General features: G+C 35.2%; 1 protein-coding gene across 18 annotated transcripts in view; it reads right to left on the bottom strand.

Moving 5' to 3' along the window:
- Nucleotides 1-18,982, bottom strand: part of ATP2B1 (ATPase plasma membrane Ca2+ transporting 1) — a 115,029-nt gene that overhangs the window by 73,762 nt on the left and 22,285 nt on the right. For 5 of the 18 annotated variants that reach the window (XM_016165153.2, XM_016165148.2, XM_016165150.2 and 2 more), the window contains exon 1: nt 16,901-17,025. The exons of 9 other annotated variants lie outside the window; for them this stretch is intronic. The gene's annotated coding sequence lies outside the window, so the exon portion shown is untranslated. Of the gene's footprint in view, nt 1-16,900; nt 17,500-18,982 lie in introns of those variants that run through there. 4 more of the 18 variants (XM_036237586.1, XM_016165152.2, XM_016165143.2 and 1 more) reach the window with 3 other exon arrangements.

Below are 18,982 nucleotides of genomic sequence, written 5' to 3'. Positions count from 1 at the left end.
ATCTTTCCACACCCTAAATGAGGTTATCACCCAGGGATCTCTCTTCCCTACAATCTCTCTCTTGGCAGCTTATACCACACTGTGACCTACATCTAAGGCTATGATCAAGCTTCAGGCCCATGTTTTCCACTGTTAACAAGACATCACCATTAGAATATCTTGCAGCACACCAAACTCAATACTAAGCTTATTGCTGTCCCTCCCAAACCTGTTGTTCTTCTCTGAAGTTCCTATGACTCTCAAACATATCTGAGTAAGCCCCATCTATGTGTAAGGCTCTTTTTTTCAAGTTTATAACCTAAATAGGGAGAAAAACAACCACGCAAGCAAATACAATTAAGTATTGTAGGGAGAGCATCACCAAAGGTTTGGTGAACACAAAGAATGGGTATGTAGCTTTGAAAAAGGCTTCACTGTCTAGGTAGGATACACTTAAATTGAGGCAGAGAGGTGACATTGTATGAAGTGGCTGAAAACAAGGATATAGCACAAGAAAATGTTGATACCATGATAAAAACCTATTATCTATTTGTATCTCTGAAAGTTTCCTTAAAAGTTTGTCTTTTCTCCTTTAATATAACTTAAGCTTCCTGAGGGCAGTGGCCACAACTTGTGTTCCTTTTTTAGCTCTCACAGAGGCTAACAGATTGCTTGACTATCCACTAGAATACAAATGAGTAAGCGTAAAGTTTAAATTATGTAAGCTTAATGAATTTAAAATCCTGGAACTCCCTTAGTCGAAAAGTTGAAACAAAATAAATAGGCACGCACATAAAAAAAAAATATATAATAAAACCAGGTTAATATAGTACTGAGAGGGAGAAAATATAGTTTTTAAATTTTTTTGGCTTAATTCTGATAATTTTTTAATACAGATGACTTAAAATTTAAATCCTCTTATAAAACTAATGAGAAACTTGTAAGCACATGTTTAATTTCCTTCTGTTGAAGGAAATTGCAGAAAGTAAAAAGAAGGAACCAGGAAAGTGATCAGAAGGAATGATTACTTTCAAGATGGTGACACACTGGGCAGCACTGAGCCGGTAAACAATTCCCCTCAGTAGAGGTCTCCAAAAGAAGACAGCTTCAGTATGGGTGGCATGTACCAAATTGGCATCCCTCCTCTCATCCATTTGTTTCAGTATTGCTCTCAGACTCTCCCCTTCTCCTTTTTCTCTGGACAAATTTCAAAAAAATCTCCAAGTGTCATTTTCCCTAATGAAAGCTGGCCTGTATTCCCTGTGTCTTTCTACTAACTTCTGAAAGTGACATTTAAAATGCCCCTCTACCCTGAGACCATGACATGGAATTAGTCTATTTTTCTCTGTTACTGTAGTGACCTTGCAGTGTTTCAGCTTCCTCATTTGTAAAATAACATCATCTACTTTCTAATTTTTGAGAAGTTTAAATAAATTAATACATGAAATATCTTAAAATCATCCCCAAGGTCTTAGTGCCTGGCATTTAAAAGTAAGCACTCAACAAACTATAGTTATTTGTTATCATTAGCGGTAACATTTTTAATTTGTTTGTAATAAACTGTCATAATCAGCATACATAATACTTAAGTTAGCCTACTAATATAGAAGGTACATAATACATATTTGTGAAATACAGACTTTAATTCAATATTTGAATTTTGAATTATATATAATCACATCTAATAGTATTTAAGAATTAAAAAACAAGAGGGCTGTATCACACACACATCCAGAATTTTATAACACCTGATCCATAAGCTAGATTGGTCTACTTTAAAACAGTTGAATGACACCCCAGAGGGAGAAAAAGGGTTTATTCCAACAATAAAAACTAGATAATTAACTGTTGAAGAGTCTTTGAGACTTAGAAATGATGATTAAGAAAACTAAACACCAGCCTGGGAAACCCTCTGTAACACAACTTTCAAGGTCGAAACACAGAAATATATCTATACAATGATATCTATCTACCTACCTACGTACCTACCTACCTACCTACCTATTGATAGATGAATAAGCACACAGAATTCACATACTATAAATGGACAAGAACTAGAAAAAATGAGGGGGGAAATAAGCTAATTTGTCAGAGTAGCCTACAGTTATTCCTTTCTCCTAAATGCCTTGGGTGTTTCTCTTCAGTTGTTAGGTGTTCAGATCTATCAACATTACAATGAAATTCTAGTGCGATGGAAAAATTTGCCAACTCTGGTACAGACCTACAATATCCTTACCAAAACTGTTAACATTTTAACATTCATTCCGATGATCTAGGACATCATACACAAAATGTATACTGATCAGCAAACACTGGTTTAATAATCTTTTTAACTTTTTGAAAAGTACCATGTAAACTATCAATCAAGGAAGTACAAGTTCACATGTTCAATGCTGGCTTGAGTTGGTAAGAGACTAAATGTAAAATGAAGTACTACACAGAAGATGTAGGCACACTGACAACACAAGGACCTTCTCAGAACCGGATCACAGGGAAATGAAGTATAATGGTGTAGCCCTTTGCATTTAAAGGAAAGGCTTCAGAATTCATCAGCAAACTTAGCCTCTCATAACAGAAAATGTTGGGACCATCTGAGAGAAATTAAATTTTAAAATTAGTATATTAGATTAAGCCATATGGCACTGCCATTCCAGTAGAATACCAGCAATTTCATATGGTTCAATCTACTATAATTGATTGAGCAGAGTATACAAAATGAGCATTCTAAAATGAGCAAAACGGAACCCAGGATTTTAGATCTGCCATTGGCTAGACTGAATGATTTAATTTAACTTAAAGGAGGAAAAAAGCATTTAACAGTCAGAAATGGGCTAATCAACCATGAAAGGACAAAGAATAGAAAGAAAGAACAACGATGACAAAAAATCTGGTCTTTCTCATTCATTCAGTGTTTAGGAGCTATAGAGTGAGGTTCCAGTAGTATCTGTATCCTGTTAAGAATTATAACATTGATAGTTACCAGGGTTAAGGCTAAGACACCTATGCCAGGTACTGTGCTAAGCAGTTTATAGTACACTCTACACAGGTTATTCTATCTAATCTTCCCAATGCCCTATGAGCAAGGTACTATTATTACCCCCAATTGCCAGATGAGGTAACTCGTCTTTGAGAGGTTAAGAAAAGCCTGACTCCATTACACATTCCAAACATATTATACCACTTGTTCTGCCTACATACTCACTAAGCAACCTTCTAATTATGATGTTTTTTCCCATGTGGCAAATCTATGGGAAAGAGAATGTGCTAGCCAGGACTTGAGAGTCTGTTTCCCAAGGCACTTTTCCCCCTGTGTAAATTAATAAGGTGACATTCTGATTCTTACATCAATCTCATGAGCCTTGATAATATGAGCCTGACACGCACAAAAATTTATATTCAAGTATAGATGAACTATGTTTCAGAACTGCAAGTCTCAGACTCTTTAACATGGTAAATTTACTCAGGGATGCAGTCCCAATCCTGTGAAGGCCCTTTAAGGAATAGCCAATCCTCTTTCTCCCAAGAGAGGACATAGTTCAAACATCATCATTAGCAGTCTCTTCCTTTGTGAAATCTCTAGAGCACAAAGAGGCAACAATGAACGGACAAGATTCTAATCCTGACTCCACTGTGCTAACATTTAATCCTGAGCAAAGGACTCTATCTCCTTCTTCGGGTTCATTTTTTTTTCTCTTGTACAAAATAGAGAAGCTGGGCCCAATGATCTTATATTCCTTTCTTATCTAACACTCATGGCTGCCTATTTGGTGAAACACTCCTCCCTTGCCTTCCATGTGCAATTTCTAGTTTTTCCTCTCTCTCTCTGAGAAGCCCTTCCATGTGTCTCTGACTGGCTCCTCCACCTACTTTCTGCTTCTACATTCATCCAGTGAAGTCTGAGATCCTCTACTCTTATCTTACCAGCACTAACAGCTATGGCTCTAGATTTGTATTTATAAACACTACCTGTACTCATTATCTGACTACTATGGATCACATAGAGCAGCAGTCCCCACCAAATTTTGGCACCAGGACCAGTGCTCCGATGAGAATCTAAGGCCTGATGATCTGAGGCAGGAGCTGAGGCGGTGATGCTAGAGCTGGGGAGCGGCTGCAAAAAGACGCTTCACTTCCTTGTCTGCCATTCACCTCCTGCTGTGCTGCCAGGTTCCTAAAAGGCCACAGACTGGTACTGGTTTGAGGCCCAGGGTTTGGGGACCCCTTATATAGAGTCTAGCATGATTTCTGAATACACTTGAGGTTTTGAAAACCTGTACCTTTATTTGAAATATTCACATGCAATTCAATAGTCTTGGGGTCAAGATTACAAGTGGTTATTAGTATTATATTTTCCAAGTTTTGTCTCTTGCTTCCATTTAGTTTACCTATAAAACTATACTTCTAAGCCTCATTACTCTCTCATCTCCAAAACCTTGAGGGTAATTTAATTTTTAGTTCTAACCTCAAGCTCAAATCCCAAAACTCCATTCCTATAACCATCTTCTGAATTCCTCTAGACCAACATTTTCCAAACTGGTGTCCTAGAGAAGGCCAATTCACAGTATGTTGATGTTATGATATAAAAAGGTCAGCACAGTAAACAGGTTTCTTTAGTTAGAGACTTTTCATAGCCTTGCACATTTCTGAATCTACAAGAAGGAAATATTATATGTAGCATTTCCTGAACTTATTTTTAACTACTCGTTTTTCCATGGGGCACCTATTAATATCTCCTGAAACTAGTGTTTCACAGAACACTTTAGGAACATGTTCTAATCTTCTCTATTTCAGTCAAAATAACAACCATTTAAACTCAAAAAGCACCTCTGATTTCTCACTCTCTCTCAAATAACCAAGCAGTAGCTAAGTTCCTTTTCCTTCCCAATCTTATCATATCATCCTTTCTATTCTCTCTAAAACACTGAATGTGAGACCGTCATACGTAACAGTTATAGATCATATAAAAAAAATATTAGATGTGTTGCCATCAACCCTAAGGCTGTCATGAGGATTAAAAGAGAATGAATGTGACATATTACATAATGTATCTTTCATAAGCATCCAACACTTCTCCCTGAGAATTATTTGGAATTTGTTCCTTATTACAGTCAATTTTAATTCAAAGCTTAAGGATATCCATCTCTTTGATAAGACTAGTAATAGTCTTATACATATTAGACATGATTGGGGATTTTTAAATGAAGTAAATAAGAAATATGAGTGGCACACTGGGTGTCATACCTAGCACTGGGTCACCACCCTCTTCAAAATTAATCAGGAAGTAGAGAATATGTTACAGCTAGTTCTTCATTTATTCAAGCATTTAAAGGTGGGTTTTTCTGACTCTGTGTCTGTAAACTACATACTTCCTCAACAAGCCTAAGTTTAGAAGAGGTGAAGACAGTCATTTCTACACATTTATTTGTAATCACTTACCGACGTTAGCATGAAAACAAGCATCCAAAACATTATTTCCTCATTCAAGGTATATCTGTGTGCTAGGTATTGGGGACACAGTGGGGAACAAAACAGAATCATCCCTGTCTCCAAAGAACTTACATTCTTCTGAAGGAGATATATATATACAATTATTTAATTACAATTATGGCAAGCATACATCAGCTATTCTTTTTAAACATGTGGTTATTCATAGTTTGGTAAGGAGAAAAAAAAGTGGGCATTAAGCTCATATGGTGTTCAAAACTGTATGTTTCATTAGAGCCTTTTGAAATTGGCCAGAAAATACAAAATGAGCATAGGGTTTTTAGAAGAAGACAGGGATGGGTAAGCGAGGATCTGTTGGCCACAAGGTAATATTAAAAACAAATTCTTTGAAATTGTGCGTATGACAGAACATACCACAGAATACTACCTCTGGCTTGTTGCCAAATATAAAAGAAAAAACTCCTAATTTTGAATGTTTACTACATAGAGAACACTGCTATCAGTTTTACATAAAGTTAAATGATTATGATGACTGTAACAAAAAGTAACATTTCCATGGTGATTTAGTTCATTATGGCCCTAGGAGATTGAAACTATTCCTCCCCATTTTACAGTTGAGAAAAGTGAAGTGAAACAGGTTAAGTAATTTGTCCAACATCACAAAAACTATTAGGACAGAGCTGGGATTCACACGCAAGCAGTGTGGTTTGCTCCTCATCACTCTGCCTTAACTGCCTTTGCATGTATTTACATGGAGGCATGGTACCTGACCACTCTGGGATGTTCATCTATTTGAAAATTAAATACATACAGCAAAGTTCATTACGTGAACGGCTTTATGTTACATTATGAAAATACAAAGAGGCTAAAAAATGAAAAGGTGCTGTTTTAGTTTAAAATCCAAGAAGAGAATTCCTTATTAAAAATAAACTGGAAAACCACAATTTGTTCTAGCAATTAAGTTTATGTTCATGCTTTTCACAACGTGCACGCACAGACACAGACACACACACACACACACACACACACACACATAATGACATACCTGGAATCATATTACATAAATGTCAATTTATCTCTTTCAGAGTCAAAATATTCAATTGATCTATTCCAAAGGACAACATACTTATACTCCGAAGGCAGTATTTCTAGTTACTCATTCTTTTAAAAATATTATCTTGAACTTTGAAAATATTTATGTTATTGCTGTATTGACAATGAGCCTAAAAAAGGCGTCTTTTACTTCTAGAGTGAAGTACGTGATCAGGCACAAGGTAGACACTTAAATACCTGCTAAATGAACAAATATTACTATTTTACCATAATGCTAGAAAAAGCATGCAAATATAAAATTCATATTCTCCCCAATATTGTTATTGCATAACTTACAATTGAAGTAATGAACTGCTTTTATAATCCAGTAAAGTGGTCCCCACAACCAAAGTTCATGATCATCAAAATGTTGAACACAATTCAACTATTAGTTATCTCTATGATAAAATGATTTTTAAAAAGGGTACTTTCCAGGCTGTCCCAGAATCCATTACAATTCTGGTGGTAGGTGTGCTGTTTCTTTCTGGGGGAGATGCTGCTTTTACCTAACTTAAAGCCCTAACTAGCCAAAATTTATTTTTAGAAATAACTATTTCAAAACAAATGATAAAAGGTTCTCGAAAAATAAAGTTATTTAAAGCATTCTTAACAAATCTATTGAGGCCAGAAGAATTATTTTTACAACTCAGATTCACTATCATCAAAATGTTTCCTCATGTAGGGAGGGAGTTAATTAGTAGAGAGGTGTTAACTTCTAAGGCAGCTTAACTGGTTGCATCAGAGTATCTAGCACGCAAAACACAAAATCCAAGGTGGGGGTGGGCTTAGGAGATGGGGAAGAACCTCCCAATTTCCTCTCTCCCACCGCAGGAGCTCTTAGGAGGTTCTGGGAAGTACAGATTAAAGGGCTAACACCAAAGGTTTTCGATTTACTCAACAATATTTCCTGAATTCACCTTGGATGCACAGAACCATATAAAGGCATTGCAAAAGAATTACCAGCATGCTGATGGTGGGAAGAATTATTGGTGATAAGTTTTGTTAAACTGTGTGGCAGCAGCAGACATAAATGCATAGGACTTGGAACACTCCTTTAAAACTTATAATGTTCTCCCAGAAAAGGCCTGAAAAATAAGCATTTATTGTCTATCAATTTTTAAATGAGAAGAATGTTTGTAGTGTTGCTGTTTTTGTAGGTATTATTTACATTAAAAGGATAACAAAGTAGTATGCAAAGTTTAAGGAATATTGTCTCCAAGTAGAAACACTACTTTTAATTAATCAAGGGTATAAAAATTGCAAATAGATGCAGTTTATATGTTTTACGTTGCCACACCTATATAAAGCAAAACAAAACTTTCTCGCTCCCACATTCTTACAAGATAATTACCTTTTTAAATTCACATTTTTAAAATAATTGTAACTCCCAGATATACCAAGCAGCCATTTATTATTATTACAGAACATGAACAAAAAAAAAAGTGAACTTTTTTAGAGTTTCAAATCTTGTTCTCTCCTTAGAAGAAAACTATGGAACTAGTGTCCATTATGGATCAAGAAAATTTTCAGAAGTCACTCTCAAAACCACAAAACAATTGCCAAAAATAAACCAATCATGGCACTAATCTGAAAACTATTTCACAATCTGGAATATTAACAACTACTTTGTATATCCAGTAGTGCCAGGAAAACTACACAAGGACCAGCAGAGGAAGCTTTCTTTATCATAACCAAGTGATACTGAATACAGACCCTGCAGGATATTAAACACCTTCTATTTTTCATGGATCCAGGGCCCAGCTTTTGAGGTACTCCTGTGCAGAGCCCAGCTGCTTTGAGTGATTTATCCACAGGAGTTTAATTTCAATTGTGTGCTGGGAAGTGTGAGGCAGTGATTATACTCACCCCAAATCTTTCTAGCACACTAATGAACATTTTAAAGAATAGTTTCCAGCTGAGATTAATTTGTCCTTCAAATATTCTCCTCCTAATTCACTAATGGCAGTATCTGATTCACCGTACTTTATGTGGAAGAACACAGGATCAAGCTCAGAATGAAACTTGCGCTTTATCCATTTTAAGGCTGAAAACGCCAGAGGATAAATGTACTTTCTGCATCCTCTTCTACTACCTTCAAAAGAAAACTGTACTGGAAGTAATACTACTTACGCTTCCTTGAAAATACACAAACTGGTTCCTTCAACTCTTTCTGCACTTGCTTTTTTCCTCCTGGAACCAAACCACACCAGTGTTCATTTCTTCTCTGTGGTATCAGAAAATCAGGCATGACTATTCATAATTTAACCAGTAGCAGACTATCAATTAAATGTTCATCCTGTCTATTGCTTTCCCCTCAAAAACCTAAAGGAAAACATAAAAGATGCACAATTTTCAAATGCCATAGCTAGGGGAGATTTCATATACCAGATGGCAGATTACATGTTCAATGAGTAGGACAAAAAAAAAAAAAAACCCCAAAAACCACATGATGAAACCTTGAAATTTAGATTTCTTAAGTGGGAGGGGGAGAGCCATATTCAAGTACAAAACAGAGAAATCCTCAAAAAAATCTAGGGTTTTAGTTCACTATAAACTTAACCTAAGCCTGCCCGCATTAACATTACATTAAATAAGCAGGGAAGGCAGTAGTGGATCTTCAAAGTTTCCTGAAGAAACTAATTAAGGAAAAGCATTATTTGTCTGAATAGGTCGGTCTTTGATACTGAGGAAACGTAGTCTGTTTTAGAAGCTCTTGATTATATATTCAGTGGAATTGGGGGAGGGAAGTTGAGTGCAAGACTGAAAGCACCAAAGAAGAGCTCCCTTCTTGTGTGGGTCAATGTTTGGGCAACTTCAAGGTGAAGTCCCTTGTACGGAAATCTAAATTCACATACTCTTATGGAAAGGCAGAAAATACATCCTCCCATTATAAATAAATAAATAAATAAATGAATAAATAAATAACAAAAACCATCTTCCTGTTTAAAAACAAAAACTTAACAAAAACCAAAAGTAGAGTAAAATGCAATTATTTACTACTAATTCTGGAACTGAATGATGAAAATTAATTCAACAGGGTAACAGATTACAACTTTCCCAGTTATAGTTACAGAGACACAATTATGTGCTTACTCTTAATGCTGAAATGTTCCTCCTTTGAAAAGTTTTACTCCTACAACCCCCATGGGTCAGGAATAGTCAAGAGCATTTTAAGAGGTATCACCAGGTATATTTCCAAGCTCAGCTGAATTACATGTTAACTTCCGTGGAAAGAAGTGGAATGGGATGGCGTAGTTCAGACCATTGTTCATATTTTACCAATATTAAAAAAAGTGATTATAATCAAAATCATACAGACTAGCAAAAACTTACATTAAGTCCTCAAAATGAGTGTCTACTGTGTGGCTGACAATATTTTAGAAAGCCAGAACTCAGTGGCAAACATAACCATGTTCCCACTCTAATGAACTTTAAATTCCACTAATTATCTGTCTCTTCCATCTATTTTCTAAGAATGATAAAAACCTGATAGAAGGACAGTGTGCAAGGGAAGGACACTATTTTAGAAAAGATGAAGAGAAGTACTTAAGTCTTCTCAACAATGACAAGGAAGCATCTTCAAGATGTGGAGGAAGAGTATTCCTTGTGGAGGGGACAGGAGGGATGTCCTGAGGTGGAAACATTGTTGATATGTCCCAAAGGGACAGAAAGAAGGCCACTGAGGTTAATGCACAGTGTACAAGTCAGAGGCCAGCAAGAGATGAGTTGGGAGAGTCGGAAAGGGCCAGATACTGAAGGCCCTGTAGGCACGGCAAGGAGTCGAATATTAATTATAATGCTAGATTGTCTAATTTGTGCTTTAAGATTATTCTGGCTTCTATGAAAAATGGAGGACAGAGCAAGGAGAGGAAATGAAACTGTATCTACTTTTGTCCACTTTTCTTGTTAGGCAAGAAAATGAAAATCACAACATATCCATTAAGAGTCAAGGATACTGCATCAAGCAAATTACTGACGTATTAACTACCCTTCCCTCCTGCACGAAGTAAATTTATATGAAAGACATTTAAACATTGACTACATCTGTACATAATGAAAATAAATATAATGACTTGTGACTGAAACTAAAAGTGAGTAATATAGTGCCTTTAAAAAAAAAAATCCTATGCTTCAAGCCATAGTGATTCCACAATGAAATCAATACAGAAGAATTTAATTATGTGACACTAAAAGTTTTATAAGGCCATTTTTTTTAAATGGCCATTTGACCTCCGTTTCATGTTTTCTTCCAGTGGGTAGGGAAAAGAAGAATCAGTCAGTAGGCAATATTCAGAGATGGCTCAATGACTAATGAGCCTGCTGGAGAATCAGAGGGGCAAGGACAGTGATCTAAATAAAGTAAGATTTCCCGCACCTTCTCCAATACATTTCAACAACACAATACATTTCAAAAATGTAACAGCTTTAAGACTAAGAACATGCCTTCTGGCCACGGAAAATAAGAAGCTATTTTGCATTTGTCTTACTAGTTTTACGAAGCAAATTAACCTGTATACAGCCAGAAAAGCTCACTATCAGCTGTGCAAAAAGTCAAAATAAATTAGGTATAAATTCTTGAAAGTTAAGCAAATAACTCTGAAGAGATATTTGCAACTTATTTTCCAAGAACTCCTCATTCACATATTTACAGACATTGTGGTAGTCAGTATGCTAGGTACCCATAAAAGTGTAGTATTTTACGAAATCAAGTATTTTGCAGGAATCTACAAAGTTCTTTTGTTGAAGCAGCTAACCAGTAACACCTATATTTACAATTTTCATTGTTACTTACATATTTTCTTGGCTTCTACCTTAACTCATACCTTTGCTTAGACTCCTAAGTAGATCCAAAGCTACTTAAGGCATTAAAAATTCCTTGTTTCACTCTCTCAGGAAAAGGTAAACATTACACTAACTTTCAAGCCAAATTTAGAAAAAGGCATTTGAGGATGTTCCATGACAAGAGTTAGCCAAAATTCCCCAGACTGTTTTCTAAAATAAATAAATAAGAATATGTAACAAAGACTGTATGTGTTCATGAAAGCCTAAAGTATTTTATATCTGACTCTTTACAGAAAAAGTTTGCTGGTCTCCTCCAGTCTGAGGCAAGCAGTTCCCCAAACTAGTTCTTTATTCAAATCATCTGAAGATCTTTAAAATTAAATCCAGAGTCCTAGGCCTCACTCCATAATAACAAAATCAGTCTCCAGGACTAGGATCTAAGAATCTCAATTTGAAAAAAAAACTCTCCTGAAACCTCTAAGTCAGAGAATAATGGTAGTAGCCTAATCTCAATCTCTCCCCAAAATATAAAACCACAAAGAGCGAAAATAAAACCACATATGACCTCTAGTATTTCTATGAGACAGAATACCACAAACTTCAAATTACCTATAAGTAGAGAAATAAACACCAAAAGAGCTCCCGCTGCCTCTGCAAGCCTGTAGGTACAACAGCACATGAGAGGGGAAGCTTAAGAGACTAAGACAAAGAGAAGACAGGACCAGAGGACACACATGAAGCACAGACAAAATCACTCAGAAAAAGAAAGTCCAACATCAGGTGCCAAATACTGAACAGTGGAATTTGGTAGTTCACAACATCAGCTACACGGATGAGATTAAAAGGGAACAGCAAGGAAAATGCAGGCTCTGAGGAGGAGTGCTTACAGCAAACATGCATCAATAGAGAAGGGAGGTGCCTCTTGGAGATAAGGCAGTAAAGAGGGGGGAGGGGAAAGGAAAAATTAAGAATCCTGTAGAAACCAAAGAGAAAAAAACAAATTCCTGCCTAATTTCTCCACTACTGACATCATCCATTAAAAAAAAAAATGTACTCTGCTATTTTGACAGGAGGCATTTGTCAACTAATAACCTTATCCATAAAATGCCTAGGAATAAGGAAAAAAATATCAAATTCATTCCATACAAAGCTACCAGAGGAAAAGAGAAAATGCAAATCACAACATTCGAGACGATAAACATTCTCTCCACAAAACAATGACAACACAAACCAAAAGCAATGAAACATTAGAAAACTGTAAAGCAATACTTCAAATTGAATTAAATAACCTCAAGAAAGCGTTTGGAGATATCAAAAATAAATATCACCTAGAACCAAAAATTCAAAAACTAAAAACAGAAATGAATAGTCAGAAAGGCAGTAAGGACTGATCAATCTCAGAGAAATGAGAGAAAAAAGATAAAATCATGTTTGAAAGTAAGAATAAATTACAAAATGCTCAAGAGAAAATGAAGTTGTATGAAATCTAACAAAAGAGACATTGAAGAAAGGGAGAAAAATAAGAGAATGAAAATGAGACAAAGAATGGAGTAAAATGGGTCAGAAGAAAGTGTCTGAAATGTAACACATACAAGAGATCCATCACCATGTAACCGGAGTCCTTTAAAAACAGAAAACAAAATTAGTATTTAAAATTAGAATTCAAGAAATCTTTCCAGAAATGAGAGAAAATCTAAACCAGCATATTTGGTCCACTGTAAACTTGAAAAATTTAACCCAAAGCAATCTACTTCAAGACATGTCTTAGTAAAAATACTAGAGGTTTGAACATAAAGGGGAAAATCCTCAGAGCAAAAAATGAAATAAAGTTACCTTAAAAAGTAATAAAATTAGACTTTAAAAGCAATATATATATTTTGAAAAGACAACAGTGAAGCAGCATTTTCAAGAAATTTAATAATAGGGTAGCCGAGCTTTCCTTCAAATATCAAGTCTATAAAAAGAAAAAACCATTCTGAATGTATAAGTACTCAAGAATACTAAATACACATGCTGCTGTTGAAATTTACTATAAGATGAACTTCATCCAATGAAGAGATAACTGGGAAGCTTTAGCAGAAGGACTAATGGTGAGTAGTCAATATATTTAATTGTAGAACTAAGACAAAGGTGGGAACATAGGCAAAAAAAATTAGAATGTACATGTTATAATGCTGACAACATAGAATGCACAAATATATTAAGTAAAATGACAAAAGAGAAAATAACTATGCACAGGAAGTTAAAAAAAAGATTGAAGACTTCTATGTAAATAAATCTTAAAACCCAGATGAAATGGGTAATTACTTAAGAAAATACAACTTACCAAAACTGACCATGGCAGAGATGAAGAAAATGTGACTATAGAAAAACCTCTACCAAAGAGCACCAGGTCCACAGTGTTTTGTGAAGGAATTATACAAAATATTTTTTAATTTTTTTTTTTTTCAGACAAGGCAACCTTTGGTTGACCTCACAGATTGCAAGGACCTTGTCAGTTTACAATCCCTTATTTTTTATTTTTTACGCCTACAGCACCTGATCTTCCTAGGTGGTCTCCCATCCAAGTACTAACTAGGCCCGACCCTGCCTAGTGGATCAAAAGCCTTTTCCAAGATCAGAGAGGATTGGGTTTGTTCAGGGTGGCATGGCCGCAGATGGAACTATACAAAACTTTTGAAGACCAGAGTCCCAATCCTACATAAATTGTTTCAGAAAATAGAAAATAAAACTTTCAAGTTTCTTATGAGCAAGTATAATATCAATATCTAAACCTAATATAGATTAAACTCAGACCGATACTGCCTATGAAACTTAATTCTAGTATTATTCAGAATTTCTACAAACAGAAATACACCATAATAAAGTGATATTCATAGCAGGGATGCAAGGACATTTCGATATTAGACAATAATTAGTACATAGGAATATATGGATACCTAACATGATTAATCTTTATAAGATGACATGGTAAAGTATCTCAAAAAGCCTAGACTCCAGAACTAAGAGAATCAACGAAAACTAACTCAGCAATGAAACAACGCACGAGTTAAAATTAACATGCAAAGATCAAAAGCCTTTAAAAGCATACAATGGAGAAAGCAAAGCTTCTCCATTTGTTATTTTAAATTACATTACATAAATAGTGCTGGGAAAACTGGAATGCCACATGCAAAAAAATGAAACTAGACTGTTATCTGTCACCCAACACCAAAATTAACCCATAATGAATCAAAGACTGAAATATAAGATCTGGATCAATAAATTGCATAGAAGAAAATATAGGTAGTAAACTCATGAACCTTGGATTTTGAGAGGATTTTATGAATTTGACCTTAAAGGCAAAGGAAGTAAAAGCAAAAATAAATGAATGAGACTATATCAAAATAAAAAGCTTCTGCACAGCGAAAGAAATCATCGGCAAAACAAACAGGCAACCAACTGAATGGGAGAAGATATTTAGAAATACCTCTGATAAGGGGCTAATATCAAAAATATACAAAGGCACACAACTAAACAACAAAAAATACAACAATCCAATTTAAAAATAAGCAGAGGGCCCAAACAGACACTTCTCCCAAGAAGACATACAAATGGCCAACAGAAACATGAAAAGCTCAACTTCACTACCTATTAGGGAAATGTAAATCAAAACCACAATGGTATACCACTTATTATCTGTTAGAACGGCTAGCTACCGAAAGGACAAGTACTTAAGTGTTGGAGAGGTTGTGGGCAAAAAGGAACCCTTACCTCATACACTCCTTGTAGGAATGTAAACTGATACAGCCACTATAGAAAACAATATGGAGGTTCCTCAAAATATTAAGAATAGAAATACCATATGACCCAGCAATCCCTACTTTGGATATCTACCCCCAAAATTTGAAAACATTTATCCATAAAGATATATGCACCTCGACATTGACTGCAAACATGTAAACATGGAAACCAAAATACCCTTCAACAGATGACTAGATAAAGATGTGGTACATATGTATAACAGAATATTATTAGGATGATATACTGCCATTTGTGACAATATGGATGGATGTAGATATTATCATGCTAAGTGAAATAAGACAGAAAATGTTGAGAAACATGATTTCACTCATATGTGGCATATGAAACTGAAAGCAACAAATGAACAAGACAGATACTCATGGACACAGACAACGGCTTAGTGGTTAGCAGAGGAAAAGGGAGAGGGGAAGATAGATAAGTGTAAAGAGCATCAAATATATGGTGACAGAGGTAATTTAACTTCTGGTGGTGAACACACAATGCAATATACATGATGTATTATTGAATTGTACTCTTGAAACCTATATAATTTTATTAACTAATGTTGCTCCAATAAATAAATTTTTAACAATGAATGGCTTTTATATACACAAATAACCAAGTAGACTATGTAATAGAAAATTACACATCAATCCAAAAAGATTAAAAATACTTAGAAATAAACTTAACAGGAAATGTTCAAAATCTATATAAGAAAATCCTGTAAAACACTCCTGAAAGACAATGAACAAATGGAACATTCTTTGTTCATGAACAGGATATCTTGACATCATCATGATGTTAGTTTCCCCTGAGTCACTTTGTAAATGTAATGTAATCTAAAACAACAAGCTTTTTTCTGGAACTGGACAAGTTAATACTTAAGTTTATATGATAAACTAAACACACAAAAATAGCCTGGAAACCACAGCAAAGGAACAGTTATGATGTGGAGATTAGCCCTACCAAATCTTAAAACATAGTAGGAAAGCCTCTATGAATAAAAACACTGTGGTACTGATACATGAAAAAAACCAATGGACTAGAACAAAAAGTCCAAAAATAGACTCCATTACATATTTAAAGTAGTATATGATAATGGTGGTAACTCAAATTACTTGGGGGGGGGGAGCAAAGATGAGCTTTTTCATAATCTGTGTTGGAACAACTGAACAATTACTTACGCACAGATTAAAATTAGATCAATAAGATCTAAGACCACATCAGAACAAATTCCAAATGGATCAAAGTAATAAACAAAATAATTAGAGGAAAACACAGATGAATGCCCTGTAATTGGAATGTAAGGAAAAATTGTCTTACTATGACTTAAAATTTGGAGGCATTAAATAAGATTAATAAATTTGACCACAAAACTAAACTTCTACATGGCAAAATATAATGCAGCAAAGTCAAGACATAAAAAACAAATATGAAAAAACTTCAGAAACATTACAGAAAAAGGGCTACTCTCCCTAATATGTTAAAGAAATGTTTTAAGTTGAAGGAAAAAGACCAAATATCTTAAAGAAAATTGAGCAAAAGTCACAGACAATTCACAAAAATATAAAAATAGCCCTTCAAAAAGGGGGAAAGATATTCATTATTACATGTAAGGAAAATGAAAGTTAAAATTATGGTGAAATACCGTCTCTCACCAATCACATTAACAAAAACCCAAAAGCTGGAAAGTGAAGCTTGGGAGAAACAACTGATTCATCAGCAATTTATGCAAAATGTCACTTGGCAGTTTTAAAACATAGATAGCTTCAATGTTTTTGACACCAGTCTGATGGAGAGGTGGGATCTATGTCCCTACCCTTGAATCTGGGTAGACTTGTGATTGCATCCTCCGATAGTACCACAGAAACATTACTGGACCTCAAGCTAGGTCATAAAAGGTTGTCCATCTTCTGTCCGGTTGTCTTGAAATGCTCACTCTCCTGATGAGTTCTCTCAGAACCAGGGCTGCCAATTCTGTGAAGAGACCAAAGCTACACTGAGAGACCTTGTGCACATAGTCTGGTTGACAGTCTGAACTGAGCCCGACTTAAGTCATCCCGGTCCAGGCTGCTGTATAATTCTAGCTCCTAACTGCTGTAGACATCTCCTGCCATCTGAAGCTTCACAGTGGAAGCTGTAGACACAAACCACCACACTGATCCCTACCCGAATTTCTGACCTAGAATCTGGGATTGTTTTATATACTAAGTTTGAGGTGGTTTGCTAAGCAGCAACTGGCAACCAGAACATGGCATATCTCTATGGAAGGGAATCTAACAATAGCTAATAAAACTACTATGAATTTACTCTTCTTCTCAGTGATCTCACTTCCAGGAATTTACTGTGAAGATTTATCTTAACAATATGTAAATATATATGCACAAATGTGCAAACACAGGAGAGTGGTTGCACACACAGCACACACCACATAGCTATAAAAAAAAAAAAAAGAATGAGAAAGCTATCTACAAGCCAATATAGGGAGATCTGTAGGATATATCAATTTGAGAAAAAAAAGATTAAAACATACACTATTTCTTTGTGTAAGAAAAAAAAATAAGAAAACATACATAAATCTGTTTATTTGGGGGAAAAGAAACAAAGAATAAACCAGAAAACAAAAAATTGGTTATCAACAAAATGAGCAGCGGTGGGAGGGTTGAACAGAACTATAAGTGACAATTTTAATTATACATTTTTTATGTGTAGTTTTGACTTTTGGAATACTAGTGTTCTACATATTCAAAATATAAAATTGAAACAAAAAGTGTTGGGGGAAAGGGGCTAAAACACTGCAATATAAGCAAATGAACCCAACTATATTTCAAATGAATAAAATGGCCCCTCCAAAAGGGGGTTGGGGAGAACCCAATACAAGTAACTTTTAGACACAGTATTATTTTTACTATATAGACTTAGTCTGAGGAGAAAAAAGAGTGTAAACAAATCTTAAGCTTCTCTGAGTACCTTTGTTTGTCATAGTGGCATGGATGTAGATGTTCTCAAACTATACTATGTGTACTGTATGGCTAAGCAAAGAATTAAAAGTGTTAAAGTTGGAAGCTACAGTTCTCACTATGAAAGTAGAGAGACAAAAAAATGAAATGGAGAAAGCAAAGAAGAATCCTATGGGCTGGACTGGAGTGAAAGCTATCAGTATGAATTTGTAATTTCATATATATACACTTATATATATGAAATATATACACACATATTGATAACATACATGTCTATACACTTTTTAAAATATAAGAATCTCTAAGAAGGGAAATATTGGTCATTCACACATGACTATAAAATGAATTAAGACTGTTTCAATACCCAGCTATAATGAACCACACCAAGAGATGATGAGCACTTAAAAAAAAAAAAAAAAAGGTTGGCTATTCTAAAGCACCAGAATGCTCGCTTTGTCCTTAATTTTCTCTGTTGGTCAACCTGAGATGGAATGGGGAAACAGAACCTGGCTTCTCTCCTCCTCTCTTCCTCTTGCCTGCTACCCCATACTAAGGGAATGGGGACTCCCAGACCTCAGGCTAGTAGTCCTAGCAACTTAGCTTCATTTTTGGATTTTGTTGACCAATTGTTTATATCTATTTCTATGAGAATATTTGTTTCAAGTTCTAAATAAAAAAAAATGAACTTCTGGAGCACAACCCAATTTTACTCACTGCCTACATTTTAAGCCAAAGGTCCATTTAAACTAAGTAAGCATTAAATTCTGAGCTTCAGGCACCGTTCTATCTAATTTATATTTTTTACTGTAGCCTCTGCCTTTGCCTGCTTTTCTTGGGATAAAGTCTTCAAAGTCACAGATGCAATTTAACATGATGGTCAGGAAATACCTCACCAAGAGGGTGAGGGACATTCAGCAAAGATTTGAAAGATGTGATAAATA

The sequence above is a fragment of the Rousettus aegyptiacus genome, unplaced genomic scaffold (genome assembly GCF_014176215.1).
Source record: "Rousettus aegyptiacus isolate mRouAeg1 unplaced genomic scaffold, mRouAeg1.p scaffold_m13_p_2, whole genome shotgun sequence".
In the NCBI taxonomy this organism is placed as follows: domain Eukaryota; kingdom Metazoa; phylum Chordata; class Mammalia; order Chiroptera; family Pteropodidae; genus Rousettus; species Rousettus aegyptiacus.
The sequence above is the reverse complement of the archived record's forward strand: the minus strand, read 5'-3'. Positions and strand labels throughout refer to the sequence as shown.